Here is a 16,718-nt window from a genome sequence, read left to right as displayed (position 1 = left end):
CATTGATAAGTGCTTGTACGATATGAATGCGAAGCATTCTTTCCTTATGTTGAGCATTACTTTTCTCGGGTTTTTACACTAACATGTGTGTTTTTTATGTTACTTTCGTGCATGTAGGGTTGTGAGGCCGAGTATGAAGGAAAGAAGCCAATGTGGATCATAAATGCAAAGATTTTGAAGGAAATCTTGCTAAAGTTCAAATGCGAAGACATAGGTCAGGTGCGAGATGCTAGAGTGTGTGCCAACCTCCTCGTATTTGAGTTAGCACAACCATTTGGAGGGGCACAAGGGCAGTCACACTCAATCATTCCGACTTATGGACATAGAACAAGATCTCCACTAACTTGTCCGTCATTAAAGAAGCAAAGCGACCCACGATGTGAACGTGTGCCCGTTTGCGTCACCTAGATGAAAGTATGGACTCGGGAAGTATTTTAGGCCAGGTACTATAGCGGAACAATGTAGCGAAAGCAATGTTATCAAAACCGGCCCAGACATCGACCCGGTCTAGGCTTCGGGTCTCGGGTCAACTGGTTCAACCGCCGGGTCATTCGGGTCAATGCCGGGTTAATAAAATTATTTTAATATTATTTTTAAAATTATAAATTAGTTTTTAATTCTATAATAATATATAACATTTATTTATTATTTGTTATCAAATAAATAATTTGAAGGGACAAAAAAATAAATTGTAAAAATACATGACAAGCATAAAAAGTTAAAAACCGATACATAATAAAATTTCAAAAATTCAAGCTCTACATGACATAACTGGACTCAACCCTAATATCAAACTCATTCAAATATTCCATACATAACAAAACACCAACACAATATCATATGAATCCATAGTGAAATTTCAAATTTAATCAAACCAACTCAATCCAATACATAACAAAAGTTACAAAAATTAAAGGATGAAAATGTCATTTTATAAACAAGCATTAACCAGCCCGGGTCATTGAAACCCGGCCGGGTCACACCGGGTCACACCGGGTTGATTACATGTCCGGTCTAATTAGAGACCCGGACCGGTTTAGTCACCGGGTCGACCGGTCGAACCGCCGGGCCGGTCCGGGTTTGATAACACCGAGCTAAAAGCATCAGAAAGACTGCTCACGATCGAGGGAGAAAAGCAGAATTCAGAGAATTCACATGAGCGTGTGGAAATTATACACGGCCATGTGGAAATTCCACATGGGCGTGTGAAAAATACATAGGCCCGTGTGGTCGCCTGATTCCAGCCCTATTTAAAGCCGATTCAGCCCCGATTTCAGTATTCTTTTCTCCATCTTTTCGCAAACTTGAGAGAGAGTTTCGGCTAGGGTTTTGAGAGGTATTGGCAAGGGTTTTGGAGAGGTTCTACGGCTCCGACATCATCATTCTTTAGGAAGAAGGTTGGTAGGGGAGCTTCCATCGAGGTGTATCCTATACCGGACAAGGGAATCTTTGGAAGACGAGTAGAGGACTTTCCACAAGACCATCGACATGACTATCGAGGGGATTTCTCTGTAGATTCATTGCTTTTACATTCTATTTCTTTGATTGTACTTAGCTCCATGGAGAGCTAAACCCTTAGTGGGTACTTGGGTATTTGTGAACCCTAAGATGTATTTGTTTCATTGAATCTCTTTATTATGCTCTCAATTAATTGATGTTTATTGTGAGTTCTAACATTGAATGCTTGATTGTATGAACATTTCCCCTATAGTGACACTAGGGTTGAGAGTTCTTGTTGGTAACCTTATGAGTGAGTGACACACCACGAGCGTTAGACAAAGCTAGGTTGGAGAGGGTTGAGAGGGTGAGTCGAGAGGTACAGGAGCGTCCTCTTTCCCCTCCGACGTGATAGATTCTACCTCCGTTGCTCGAGTTCTTTGTGAACATAATAGAGTGAATGGTGTAAGAGATGACCCTCCGCTGGTGCTTAGTTGCGTGTGCAATGGAGTGAAGCGTTGAGGTGATCTTAGTATCTAGGGCTTAATTGCGGTTAGGGACCTTTCATCTGGACCAAAGGGTTAGGTCTATAATTAGGAAGAGATTTATCACTTGGAATCCCTAGAGCTCATTGCAACTCTATTCGAGTGTGAGGTTAAGAGGTTATTTAATCTCTCCTTCGGGACATGTATAGAGTTAGGCATAGTTGACCTTAGATTTGGGACTATATATTTAAGAATTTCCATGACTCACCGTTGCATTGATTAGGAAGCATAATAGAGGGTTCTTGCACTTGAAACGATTGTCCTAGGCGGAGCATTATCCGAGTACCCCATCTTTATTGATTGCCTTACCTCGCTCTTTACTTGTACTCACTTACTTGTTGTTTTTACTTTTGAGAATTGAATCATTGTCACACTTATCACTACTCATCTTTCACATAGATAAGAAGCGGATTAAGTGTTTTTATTCCCTATTCCCTGTGGATTCGATACCCGCTCATCCGAGATTATTACTTTGACAAACCTTGCACTTGCGTGATATACGCAAGTGGACCTTGTCAAGTTTTTGGCGCCGTTGCCGGGGAATAGGCATTTAGAGATACTTTGCACTTTGTTTTCTTAGCTATTTCACCATACATTCTATTTCATATCTTCTTATTCTATCATCATTCTGATTTCTTTTTCTTTCCTTTTGGGTGCAGCTCCAGGTTATGACCCGAGGGAATCCCTCAATATTGATTGAAGGAGATCCTGAGCTTGAACGTACACTTAGAAGAAAAGGGAAAGCTCCTGTGCAAGAACAGTCTAATTTAGCTGATTTGGAAGTGGAAGGATCTGAAAACATGGAAGAACAGAATGAGCAACAGTGGACATTATCTGATTATACCAGACCTTCAGTGTTGGGAACACAATCGAGCATTGTGCGTCCCCCGATCACAGCTTAGAACTTTGAGCTGAAGCAGGCATTCATCCACATGTTGCAGCAATCCGCACAGTTCAACAGTTTGGCTGATGAGGATCCAAACAGTCATATAGAGAGTTTGCTCGAGGTGTGTGATATGCTGAAGATAAACGGAGTGACGGATGATGCCATCAAGTTGAGAGCCTTCCCATTTTCCCTAAAGGGGAGAGCGAAGCAGTGGCTACACTCATTACCTAGAGCATCAATTACCACATGGGAGGAGATGGTAGAAGCTTTTCTTGCCCGTTATTTTCTCCCAGAAAATTAGTAAAACTTAGGAATGAGATCTCATCCTTTGTTTAGTTGGAATTGGAGTCTTTATTCGAGATATGGGAAAGGTTCAAGGAACTTCTAAGAAAGTGCCTACAACACGGATTTCCGTAGTGGATGATTGTTTAGACCTTTTACAATGGTTTGAATCCGAGTACAAGGCAACTCTTGGATGCGGTAGCAGGAGGTACTTTAGGTAGCAAGACCCCCGATGAGGCCCGTCAATTAATTGAGGAAATGGGGCTAAACAGCTACCAATGGAATGCTAGGGAGAAGAAAAAGGTGGCCAATCTCCATGAAATAGATGCGGTAACTTCATTCGCGGCTCAAGTGGAAAATTTGAGTAAGAAGTTAGATCTTCTAACTTCAAATAGAGTAGAGGTTGTGACTAATTGCACCGGGTGTGGTGGAGGACATGCTCCCTCCGATTGCCCGATCTCTATCGATGATGTTTCTTCGGTGGAGAACGTTGATTTTGTAGGTAATGGCATGAGATCTCAAGGAAACCCATATAGCAATACCTACAATTCTGGTTGGAAGAATCATCCCAATTTCTCATGGAGTAATCAGGGTCCACAAAAGGCCTTGGGGCCACCGGGTTTCCAACAACAACAACAAGCCCCTCAGGTGGAAAACAGAGTCTCAGGTTTGGAAACCCGAATGAATGACTTAGAGAAGCACTTGACTAGATTTATGCAATCTGCAAATACAAATTTTGAATCAGTCAAGACTACACTTCGCGCCCACACTGCCTCTTTGCATAACCTTGAAAATCAAGTGGAGCAAATTGCGAAATCTCTCTCAGAAAGGCCACATGGAGCTTGCCGAGCAATACAGAAACCAACCATAGAGAGCATGTGAAGGCGATCACTTTGAGAAGTGGTCATGAGGGTGAAGGTAGGCTTTCGAGTGAGAAGCCAAAAGAACACGCACCCGAGGTTATAGAGGTGGAAGAATGAACAAGCAAAGAGAAAGATGTGGCACCCCCACCTTTCAAGCCAAGAATCCCTTATCACTATAGATTGAAAAATGACCAAGGTGACGAATAGTGCAAGAAGTTCCTGAGTTTGTTCAAGCAACTCCACATCAATATTCCTTTTGTTAAGGCATTGGCCCAAATGCCTAAGTATGCGAAGTTCTTGAAAGACTTGTTGGGCGGAAAGTGCTTTAGTGATTTTAGATGCTTCATGCTCGGCGGTATTGCAAAAGAACATGCCGAACAAGAAGAATGACCCGGGAAGCTTCATCATTCCATGTAATATTGGCAATCTAGGTGAGGAAATGGCATTGGCGGACTCAGGGGCCAGTATCAACGTTATGCCATACACCTTCTTTCAAAAGCTAGGCTTGGGTGAGCCTAGGCCTACTCGGATGACTTTGCAACTAGCGGACCGAACAGTACGACATCCGAGAGGCATCATTGAAGACTTGCTTGTTAAGGTGGACAAGTACATTTTTCCTGTTGACTTTGTAGTGCTAGACGTCAATGACGATGCAGATGTACCTTTGATACTTGGGAGACCATTCTTGCAGACTTCCAAGGCATTGATTGACATGGACGACGGAGAGCTAGCTTTGAGGGTTGGAGATGACAAGCTCACATACCGCCTTGCTGAAGCCATGCAGCATTCTCTTGATTTCGATGATACTTTATACTTTCTAAACACTACTAATGAGATTGTTGATGAATACATGCAGGAAATGTTCAGTCCGGACCCATACGAGGGTTTGTTCGACCAAGAGGAGGATTATGAAGAAGTAATGATGCTTGGTGTGACCGAAGAAGTACCATCTACCCCGGGGATCTTGAATAAGGTGCTCCGAAAAATGAAGAGGGCTAGGAGACACCACCGGAAACACTCCAAGTTTATTGGAGACGCACGTGAACCGAAGAAGTTGGATGAATCATTGTTAGGTGGTCCGAAGCCCGATAATTCACCTTTTACCCTCAAGAGACTTTGCACATCATGTTTTTAAGAAATGGGTAAGAGGGCAACTTCCATTCATGAACCCTTGTGAGGTAAGACAAGGTACGTCAAGTTTAGTGACATTAAACAACCGCTTCTTGGGAGACAACCCAAGTGTTTACTATTTTCTTATCTTCTAGTTTAGTTTGTTTGCATGAATAATTTGTTAAGTGTTGGTATCTTGATTTTTAGATGTTTTAGCTGAGATTTTCTTGTGGGCTTTGTGTATTCATCGTGTGTTTTCATGTGGAATTGGCGAAGTTATGTCGTTTGAGCTTTATTCCAAGTTTTTCACTGGTAAAACTCACATACTAGGGCAGGCTCTGAGTGTGTAAACATGATCAGAAACTTTCTACAGAGCCTGCAGGTTTTTCTAAGGCATCCAGTGAAGACGCACGGGCGTGTGGAATTTCCGCACGGCCGTGGATTTGTATTGCGAGCTCATCCAGAGAAGACACAGGGGTTTGCGGCTGCCCCTTTGAATGACCATGCGAATATCGCACGCCCATGGTTAATTTCCGCACGGGCGTGTGAATTCCTGCAGAGTTTGGCCGATTATCCTGAGATCACACAGGGGCGTGAACTCGCCCCTGTGGGCGACCTTGTGACAAGTGCACAGGCGTGGGTAATTTCCACACGCCCGTGTGAAATTCTGTAGAGGAGCCCTTTTCATCCCGAGAAGACACAGGGGCGTGTGGGTGCCCTTGTGAGTTAGGCATGTGGTTGTCCACACCAGTGTGGAATTTCCGCACGGGTGTGTGGGACACTTAGTGATTTTTCTCGGATGTCCAGAGAAGCCACAATGGCCTGCGGCTGCCCCTGTGGGAAGGGCACACCGGCGTGGGTATTTTCCGTACGCCTGTGGGAGAGTGTTCAGAGACAATGAGGTGTTTTCCCGAGAGCGCACAGGGGTGTGTGTACGCCCCTGTGGCTCTCTCGTAATGAGGCACACGGGCGTGGGTAATTTCTGCACGCCCGTGTGGATGCACAGAACGCCAAGGGGCGCGATTTCTTTTTAAAGAAGAATAGTTTCTCTCCTTCTTCACGTCTTCCAGTCATCTGAAAACATTCTCACATCATTTCCCGACTTCATAGCGCCAATTTGGTGGGATTTTTGCGAGGTTTTCCGGCCGAGTCTTGATTTTCTCTTCCCATATCATCGGTAAGCCCTATTTATGATTTTCTTCACAAATTCATGGTTTCCATCGATGAATTTAGAGAAAATTGCTTCGTTTATCCAATTAGAAAGATTATTTGTGTTTTAGAACGAAGAAGAGGTCATTTCACGGTGTATTTTTGGAGTTTTAAGGCACGGTCGTGCAGCTTTCACGCCCCATGGATCTACACGGGCGTGTGGAAATTCCACATGACTGTGTAGATTTCTGCAGTGTTAGTTTATCAACTTGTTTGATCAATTTCGTTTCAAATTTTGCAGATTATGGCACCTCAATCGAAGAAGCAAGCTAATAAGAGGTCGTGTGAGTTATCCCCTGCGCCTAAGGGCATGAATTTCGCGATCCCAGAGTATTAGGTTCACTATGAGCGCCCGTCGAGACTCCGGTTCGGACAGACTTGATTCCTGTACACGAGTATAGTGAGAGATCTACAGCAGGGAGATGAGCTCACTGACGAGGTCGAGGATCTCGTTTCAACAGGTGGTTGGAGGTAGTTATTGACGATTAGAGAGCCAATCATCCGAGAATTTGCACTGGAGCTGCTATCATCATTCGAGTTTGATAGATCTTATGCGAGCTTCGACAGTTTGGACACCATTCAGTTTAGAGCACTTGGACACCACCATAGCTTAAGCGTAACTCAGTTTTCAGTTCTGCGTGGCTTGTATGAGGAGGCATTCACAGACACTAAGGAGTACACTCAGTTACCGACTGATTACCATGGAACCTTGACCCCGCAGAGAGCTTATAGAGTACTATATGGTTAGGGTTAGTACGAGCCGGGGGTGTCCAAGGCCACGTGCCTTTCATGACCTGCATACAGATATTTACATACCATCATAAGTAGGTCGGTGAATGGCCGTGGTGATAGTACTGGTATTCTGAGCCGGCAGGAGCTTCTATACTTGTACTCGATGGTACAACGCGTACCGATTCACTTAGGACACATCATGGCAGAGTACATCAGACATCAGGGGCATTATGCTAGATTGGGAGCGATCTTCTCGGGCCCCTACATTACGAGATTAGTGCCAAGCATGGGTCTCTTGGATTCGATTCGTGGGGCTGAGAAGACGAGTATACTTAGCCCCCTTGGTTTAGAGACACTGAGATTGATGGGCATGGTCTGTAGAGTTCGGACAGGAATTTATACTTTGGTGCTACGAACTCCAGAGATAGCTGAGGATGAGGGTGATCATGCTGACGCTTCCCAGCATGCCTCCGAGCCTCAGCCATTACCGATGGAGACTGAGGCACCTCCGGCGGCAGAGGATGAGGGTGCGTATGTTTTCACCATCTCGAGCCCATGATCACTTTGAGAGGCTCGAGAATGCGGTGGGAGTGATACGTGCAAAGGTGGCTGAGGCTCGAGCAGAGATTGCCGAGATTAGGGTTACGCAGGTCACTCATTACACAGAGTTCATGGCACGTTTCGACGTATTACAGCAGATCTTAGAGCGAGACATCGTCTCATCATTTGTCTTGCGTCCGAGGACTCCTCAGGCTCCCTCGGCACCTCCAGCATCCCCATCACCTATTCTCGCACCACAGGATCCACCATGTGCTTCTCCACCACCAGTAGCAGTTGAGGAGCCGACAGAGCGTGACACCGACATTTGACTTTATTTTTCTGCATATTCTTTATTTTGCATTTTATTTTATAGTTATTCACTCATAAAGGATTCTCCTTCTGAGTTTATTTTCATTTTGAACCTCGAGTTGTATTCATTGCTTTATCTTTTATATACTCGAGTTATTTTTGTTTTTCTTGAGCTTCACTGAACCCCCTCGTGTATGCGTGCAGATGGTCTTTTCATCTTGGGAATTGAGACTTTGTCATGGGAACGGCCAAAGTGCTTTGGCACTTGGTCGTGTGAGCTTCACAAACCATCGGAACATTACTCCCAAGGACTTAGCTCCATCAAATGCGACACTAGGAGTCGGGGGAGTATTGTTTTGATTACTTCTCCCACATATATTCTTCATTAATATATATTTTGAGTGAGCTTGAATATGTACATTGAGCACAATGTACAACTTAAGTGTGGGGGGGTGGGGGAGTTTCCATAGTGCACACATCCTTTTTTATTGTTCTTGATTGATATACATGCTCACATAGGCAATGGCGGTTCACCTTAGTTACAATGATTGTATTCTTGAGTTTAGGAGAAATTTTAACATTGAATGCTTTCATGCTCTAGTTCTTGCTTGAATTTCTAGGAATTTTTACCCGATTTACACTCAGTGCACTACTCACTCTTTAAACTCTATTGGAAACTCATGGTCGATGTTAAAGGGACTAGTTATAGTTGTTTCTTGTGTTAAATTCTAAAAAAAAATGGAAAATGAAAAGAAAGAACAAAATAGTTTTATTGTTTATTTGTGCTTGTTGGGTGGAAAGAGCTACCACCTATGAAGTATGAAGCTAATCTCATAAGTCGGATACTAGCTATGGCCTAATGAGAGAAAGAGTGACAAGGTCCCCTTGCGTATATCCCGCAAATGCACGGGTTTGTCGAAGTAATAATCCCGGATGAGCGGGTATCGAATCCACAAGGAGTAGGTAATAAAAACACTTAATCCGCTTCTTAGCTATGTGAAAAATCAATAGTGATAAGTGTGACAATGATTCAATTCTCACAAGTAAAATCAACAAGTAAGAGCTCACGAGTAAAGGAGAAGGTAAGGCAATCGATAAAGATGGGGTACTTGAATAATGCTCCACCGAGGACGATCGCTTCAAGTGCAAGAACCCTCTATTATGCTTCCTAATCAATGCAATAGTGAGTCGTGAAATCCTTCATTACATAGTCCCAAATCTGAGGTCAACTATGCCTAACTCTATACATTTCCCGGAGGAGAAATCGAACAATCTTAACACCTCACACTCGCATAGAGTTGCAATGAGCTCTAGGGATTCCAAGTGATAAATCTCTTCCTAATTATAGACCTAACATTTTGGTCTAGGTGGAAGTTCCCTAACCATGATTAAGCCCTAGATACTAAGATCACCTCAACGCTTCACTCCATTGCACTCGCAACTAAGCCCCAGCGGAGGGTCATCCCTTAGACCATTCACTCTATTATGACCGCAAAGAACTCGAGGAACGTAGGTAGAATCTATCACGTCGGAGGAGAAAGGGGACACTCCTGTACCTCTCAACTCACCCTCTCAACCCTCTCCAACCTAGCTTTGTCTAACGCTCATGGTGTGCCACTCACTCACAGGATTACCAACAAGAACTCTCAACCCTAGTGTCACTCTAGGGGAAATGTTCACACAATCAATCATTCAAGGTTGGAACTCACAATAAACATCAATTAATTGAAAGCATAATAAAGATATACAATGAAATAAATACATCCCAGGGTTCATAAATACCCAAGTACCCACTAGGGGTTTAGCTCTCCATGGAGCTAAATACAATCAAAGAAATAGAATGTAAAAGTAATGAATCCATAGAAAAACCCCCTCGATGGTCGTGTCGATGGTCTTGTGGAGAGTCGTCTACTCATCGCAAGGGATCCTTTGTCCGGCCTAGGATACACCTCGCCGGATCGGTGCAGACGAAAGCTCTCCCAATAACCTTCTTCCAAATGACGCGCGATGTCAGAGCCGAAGAACCTCTCCAAAACCTTAGCCAATACCCCTCAAAACCCTAGCCGAAGCCCTCTATCAAGTTGGGGAAAAGATGGAGAAAAGAATGCTGAAATCGGGTCTGAATCGGCTTTCAATAGGGCTGGAATCGGGCAACTACACGGGCCTGTGGATTTTCCACACGCCCATGTGGATTTTCCACACGGGCGTGTATAATTTCCACACGCCCGTGTGGATTCTCTGAATTCCTGTTTTCTCGGCCGGCTGTGAACAGTGATTGCTACAGTGATTGCTACATTGATTGCTACATTGATTCTACAAGTAAGGGAAATTTCAACACTAAATATGAAAGATCGAAGCTCAAGTTAAAAACTTGAATAAAAAAAACGACAACAAACCCAAAATAGTGAAAGTGTGTGGACTCACTCAAGTCAACCCAAGGTATACTCCTCAAAGCTCTAAGTATAAGGGACTTATTTATCTACAATAAGAAAGTAACAAAAATTTTAAAGGTGGTAGTAGCTTCACACATTCTCTAAGGTAGCCCTTTCCCAAGCCCCCGCTAAGGCAGCTTTCACACTTTCGAGGTGGTAGCTTTTTCTACCGGAGTGGTAGCTTCTTTCACTCATCATATGAGATAACTCTTTCTCTCATTAGGGCATAACTAGTATCCGACTTATGAGAGTAGCTTCATACTACATAGGTGGTAGCTCTTTCCACCCAAAACGCAAAAGAAACAAGAAAACTATTTTGTTCCTTCTTTTCATCATTCATTTTTTTTTTCAGAATTTAACATAAGAAACAACTATAACTAGTCCCTTTAACATCGAACATAAGTTTCCAATAGAGTTTAAAGAGTGAGTAGTGCACTGAATGTAATTCGGGCAAAAATTCCTAAAAATTCAAATAAAACTAGAGCATGAAGATATTCAATGTTAAAAATTCTCCTAAACTCAAGAATACAATCATTGCAACTAAGGTGAACCGCCATTAGCTATGTGAGCATGTATATCAATCAAGAACAATAAAAAGGATCTGTGCACTATGAAACTCCCCCCCACACTTAAGTTGTATATTGTCCCCAATGTACACATGCAAGCTCACTCATAATGTATATCAATGAAGAATATATGCGGGAGAAGCAATCAAAACAATACTCCCCTGACTCCTAGTGTTGCGTTTGATGAAGCTAAATCCTTGGAAGTAATGTTCCGACGGGTTGTGAAGCTCACACCGGCAAGTGCCGAAGCACCTTGGCTGTGCCCATGACAGAGTCTCAATTCCCACGATGACAGGACCATCTGCACATATACACGAGGGGGTTCAGTGAAGCTCAATAAAACAAAAATAACTTGAGTATATATAAAAGATAGACAATGAGTACAACTCGAGATAATAAAATGAAAATAACTTAGAAGGAGATTCCTTTCTTAGTATACAAGTCTAAAATAAAATGCAGAAAATAAAATGCTGAAAAATAAGATTAAAGAAGGTAAAGATGCCTCAAGTGTCGGTGTCAATAGCTAGTACATCTGTTTCCCATGTTGGTGAAGATGACGCTGGTGCTGCAAAATAAATGAAGATTGGCAAAGAAAAGAGAAAGAGAAGATTACCGACAAAATGAGAATGAAAAACTAGAAAACAGCCAGAAAACTCAATTAACAAGCCTCTAAAACGATGGTGAGAGGTCAGGAGAGAGCAAGGATGTGTTCTCAAAACGTTTGAGGGTAAAAAGATGAAGAAAACCGAAAAGATTTTTAAAGAAAAACCTCGCGGTTCTAGCATTTCAGACATCCACACGGGAGTGTGGAAATTACCCACGCCTGCAGTTCCTGCACTCCACAGTGCACGCACGCCCTGTGGACCTCTATGCAACCAAGAAAAATTTCTCTAAGACCCACGCCCGCGAAAAATTCCACATGGGCGTGACATTCACAGCCCAACTCACAGGGCAAAAAGCACGCCCCGTGTCTTCTCGTGATGTAGAGAGCTCCTCTCAGAGATTCGCACAGCGCAAGGAAATTACCTACACCCGCAAGGATCACAAGGTCACTCACAAGGGCGCAGTTCACGCCTTGTGTGCTCTCGGATAATCCGCCAAATTCGGAGGACTTCACACGCCCTCGGAAATTACCCACGGTGTGCGAAAATTGCATGGTTGTTCACAGGGCAGCCCAGACGCCCCTATGTCTTCTCCGGATGAGCTCACAATACAAAATTCACGGGCATGCAGAATTCCACACGCCCTGCAAGTGCTTTTCTCTCGGATGCCTTTAGAAAAATTTTGCGTGCTCGCAAAAAAATTTCTAAACATGTTTACACACTCAAAGCCCGCCCTAATATGCAAGTTTTACCAGAGAAAAACATAAGAAATAGCTCAAACAACCAAAACATCACCAAAACACATGAGGGCACAAGATAACACCAACAGTCCACAAGAAAAGCATAGCAATCACATATAAGAATCAAAACAACAACACTCAAGCTCTTATTCATGCAAACACTAAAGTAGACACTAGAAAATAGTAAAGACTTGGGTTGCCTCCCAAGAAGCGCTTGTTTACGTCACTAAGCTTGACGTACCTCTTCTTTACCAAAAATTGCATAGCATAGACATTGCATAGCTACTTCCCTTAAATCAAAAATTTGCTTGCCGGGGTGGAATATTTGTTGGAGAGTCCAACCATCTTACCTTTTGCCTCCAAGGAAACAATTTGGGTTGGGAATTGTCCAAGCTTAGCACAGGTGGGTCATTGGATGGCTTCAATCTCCTACCCACGCCTTCTTCCAAACCCAAAAATCTCTTCCTTGCAATTTATGAATTTATCAATCCCAAAATGGAGATGCGTGTTCCATTACCTTAGGGGTTGCTTCTTCTTCAATTTCAACTTGAAAAACAACTGCCTTCGCCAACTCTCCTTGCATCATTTCTTGCTCACAAACATACTCGCTCCACTCAAACAATCATCATATTGAATGAACGGTTCTTCATGTATCCTCCTCGATCTCGACAACATCATACCTGCTCCGTCCCCACTTCTTCATTGTCATTCACTACCACATCTTCTCTACAAGGAACTTGACTTGCTTGCTCAAATACATTTTGTTGCTTGGAGAGTGTGTCAAGTATCCCTCCTAATTGATGCTTAAGGTTTTTATAGGAGGCTTCATGACATCTTCGTGTAGTCTCCATATTTTGGACGTAGACATCGGATGCTTCTATAAAGTTAGCTAATACTCTTTGTAACTGAAGTGCATCCTCGCCGAGTATCTCACCCTTTTGACATTCCTCTTGAGGTGCCTCCCAATGTTGTTCACCATTATTCCATAATAAGTTTGGGTAGCCCACTTCAATTGGATGATATGCGTTGTAACATGGAATGTTTTGTTGTCTTGAAGTAACAATTCTATTAACTTTTCTACTGAGAGCTTCAACCTGAAAATTACAAAGCAACGACTGGGTCAATCATCATTTAAAATCCATGCAAGAAAAAGTAAGACATGACAAAAGAAAACAAATGAGAATGATCGAAGAATAAGAAAATGTGAAATAACACTTTTTTTTTTTTAAAAAAAAATCAGAACAGTGATAGAGAAGAAATGTGAAATAGAATGAATGGTAAAATAGCTAAGAAAACAAAGTGCAAAGTATCTCTAAACACCTACTCCCCGGCAACGGCACCAAAAACGTGACAAGGTCCCCTTGCGTATATCCCGCAAGTGCACGGGTTTGTCGAAATAATAATACCGGATGAGCGGGTATCGAATCCACAGGGAGTAGAGAATAAAAACACTTAATCCGCTTCTTAGCTATGTGAAAAATCAATAGTGATAAGTGTGACAATGATTCAATTCTCACAAGTAAAATCAACAAGTAAGAGAGCACGAGTAAAGGAGAAGGTAAGGCAATCGATAAAGATGGGGTACTCAGATAATACTCCGCCTAGGATGATCGATTCAAGAGCAAGAACCCTCTATTATGCTTCCTAATCAATGCAATAGTGAGTCGTGGAAATCCTTCATTACATAGTCCCAAATCTAAGGTCAACTACGCCTAACTCTATACATGTCCCAGAGGAGAAATCAAACAATCTCAACACCTCGTGACTCGAGACAGAGTTGCAATGAGCTCTAGGGATTCCAAGTGATAAATCTCTTCCCTAATTATAGACCAAATACTTTGGTCCGTGGAAGGTCCCAACCACGATTAAGCCCCTAGATACTAAGATCACCTCAATGCTTCACCCGCTGCACTCACAACTAAGCCCCCAGCGGAGGGTCATCCTTTAGACCATTCACTCTATTATGGCCGCAAAGAACTCGAGGAACGGAGGTAGAATCTATCACGTTGGATGGGAAAGGGGGCGCTCTTGTACCTCTCGACTCACCCTCTCAACCCTCTAAAACCTAGATTTGTCTAACGCTCGTGGTGTGTCACTCACTCACAAGGTTACCAACGAGAACTCTCAACCCTAGTGTCACACTAGGGGAAATGTTCATACAATCAAGCATTCAAGGTTGGAACTCATAATAAACATAAATTAATTGAAAGAATAATAAAGATATTCAATAAATCAAATACATCCTAGGGTTCACAAATACCCAAGTACCCACTAGGTGTTGAGCTCTCCATGGAGCTAAATACAATCAAAGAAATAGAATGTCAAAGTAATGAATCCATAGAAAAACCCCCTCAATGGTCATGTCGATGGTCTTGTGAAGAGTCCTCTACTCGTGGCAAGGGATCCTTTGTCCGGCCTAGGATACACCTCGCCGGATCGGTGCAGACGAAAGTTCTCCCAATAACCTTCTTCCAAATGACGCGCGATATCGGTGCCGTAGAACCTCTTCAAAACCCTAGCCAATACCACTCAAAACCCTAGCCGAAGCCCTCTCTCAAGTTGGGGAAAAGATGGAGAAACGAATGCTAAAATCGAGGCTGAATCGGCTTTAAATAAGGCAGGAATCGGGCGACCACACGGGCCTGTGGATTTTACACACGCCCATATGGAATTTCCACTCGGGTGTGTATAATTTCCACACGCCCATGTGGATTCTCTGAATTCCAGTTTTCTCGACCGGCTGTGAACAGTGATTGCTACAGTACCCTGCTACGGTACTCTTCCAAAAAATACTCTCGAATCCACTTTTCATCGAGGTAACATAAACGGGCACACGTTTATGCCGTAGATCGCTTTGCTTCTTCAATAACGGATAAGTTGATGGAGATCTTGTTCTATGTGCATAAGTCGGAATGCTTGAGTGTGACTGCACTTGTGCCCCTCCAAATGGTTGTGGTAACTCAAATACGAGGGTGTTGGCACAGACTATAGCATCTCGCACCCGACTCATATCTTCGCATTTGAACTTTAACAAGATTTCCTCCAAAATCAGTGCATTGTGATCCACATTGGCTTCTTTCCTTCATAATTTGTTTCACAACCCAACCTGCATAAAAGTAACATAAAAACACACATATTAGTGTAAAAACCCGAGAAACGTAATGCTCAACATAAGGAAAGAACGCTTTAAATTCATATCGCACAAGCACTTATCAAAGAGCTATCTCATAGGATGAGTGAAAGCTACCACTCCAGTAGAAAGAGCTACCACTTCAAAAGTGAGAAAGCCACCTTAGCGGCCGCTTTGGAAAGGGTTACCTTAAAGGATGTGTTAACCTACTACCATCTTTGAATTTGTTGTCACTTTTGTAGATAAATAAGTCCCTTGTACTTAGAACTTTGAGGAGTATACCTTGTGTTGTTTTGAGTGAGTTCACACACGTACACGATTTCGGGTTTGTTGTACTTTTTTATTCAAGTTTTTAGCTAGAGCTTTGATTTTTTGTATTTAATGTTGAAATTTCCCTTACTTGTTGAATGCTCTCTCTGTAGACTTTGGTGAACCTAAGGCCAAGCACTTCCAATATTTCTTTCATGTATGCACAGAATGTTTAATTTTTGCTTGAGGACAAACAAAAGCTTAAGTGTGGGGGAGTTTGATATGTGCATGTATGATATGAATGTGAAGCATTCTTTCCTTATGTTGAGCATTACTTTTCTCAGGTTTTTACACAAACATGTGTGTTTTTTATGTTACTTTCATGCAGGTAGGGTTGTGAGGCTGAGTATGAAGGAAAGAAGCCAATGTGGATCATAATGCAAAGATTTTGAAGGAAATCTTGCTAAGGTTCAAATGCGAAGAGATAGGTCAAAGAGTAGATGCTAGAGTGTGCCAACCTCCTCGTATTTGAGTTAGCACAACCATTTGAGGGGCACAAGGGCAGCTCACACTCAATCATTCCGACTTATGGACATAGAACAAGATCTCCACTAACTTGTCCGTCATTAAAGAAGTAAAGCAACCCACAACGTGAACGTGTGCCCGTTTGCGTCACCTTGATGAAAGTATGGACTCGGGAAGTATTTTAGGCCAGGTACTATAGCGGAAGTACTGTAGCAGTACTGTTCACAGCCAGCCGAGAAAACAAGAATTCAGAGAATCCACACGGCCGTGTGGAAATTATATATGGCCATGTGGAAATTCCACATGGGCGTGTGCAAAATCCACATACCCGTGTGGTCACCCGATTCCAGCCCTATTTAAAGCCGATTCAGCCCCGATTTCAGTATTCTTTTCTCCATCTTTTCCCCAACTTGAGAGAGGATTTTGGCTAGGGTTTTGACAGGTATTGGCTAGTGTTTTGGAGAGGTTCTATGGCTCCGACATCCTCATTCCTTAGGAAGAAGGTTGGTAGGGGAGCTTCCGTCGAGGCGTATCCTATACCGGACAAGGGAATCTTTGGAC

General features: G+C 42.9%; 1 non-coding gene across 1 annotated transcript; it reads right to left on the bottom strand.

The window, feature by feature from the left end:
* Positions 1–3,171: 3,171 nt before the first annotated feature.
* On the bottom strand, positions 3,172–3,278 carry LOC120266098. Its single transcript, XR_005537941.1, has one exon. It is a non-coding gene; the product is annotated as a small nucleolar RNA R71 (small nucleolar RNA).
* Positions 3,279–16,718: the final 13,440 nt, after the last annotated feature.

The sequence above is a fragment of the Dioscorea cayenensis genome, chromosome 7 (assembly GCF_009730915.1).
Source record: "Dioscorea cayenensis subsp. rotundata cultivar TDr96_F1 chromosome 7, TDr96_F1_v2_PseudoChromosome.rev07_lg8_w22 25.fasta, whole genome shotgun sequence".
Lineage (NCBI taxonomy): Eukaryota > Viridiplantae > Streptophyta > Magnoliopsida > Dioscoreales > Dioscoreaceae > Dioscorea > Dioscorea cayenensis.
The sequence above is the reverse complement of the archived record's forward strand: the minus strand, read 5'-3'. Positions and strand labels throughout refer to the sequence as shown.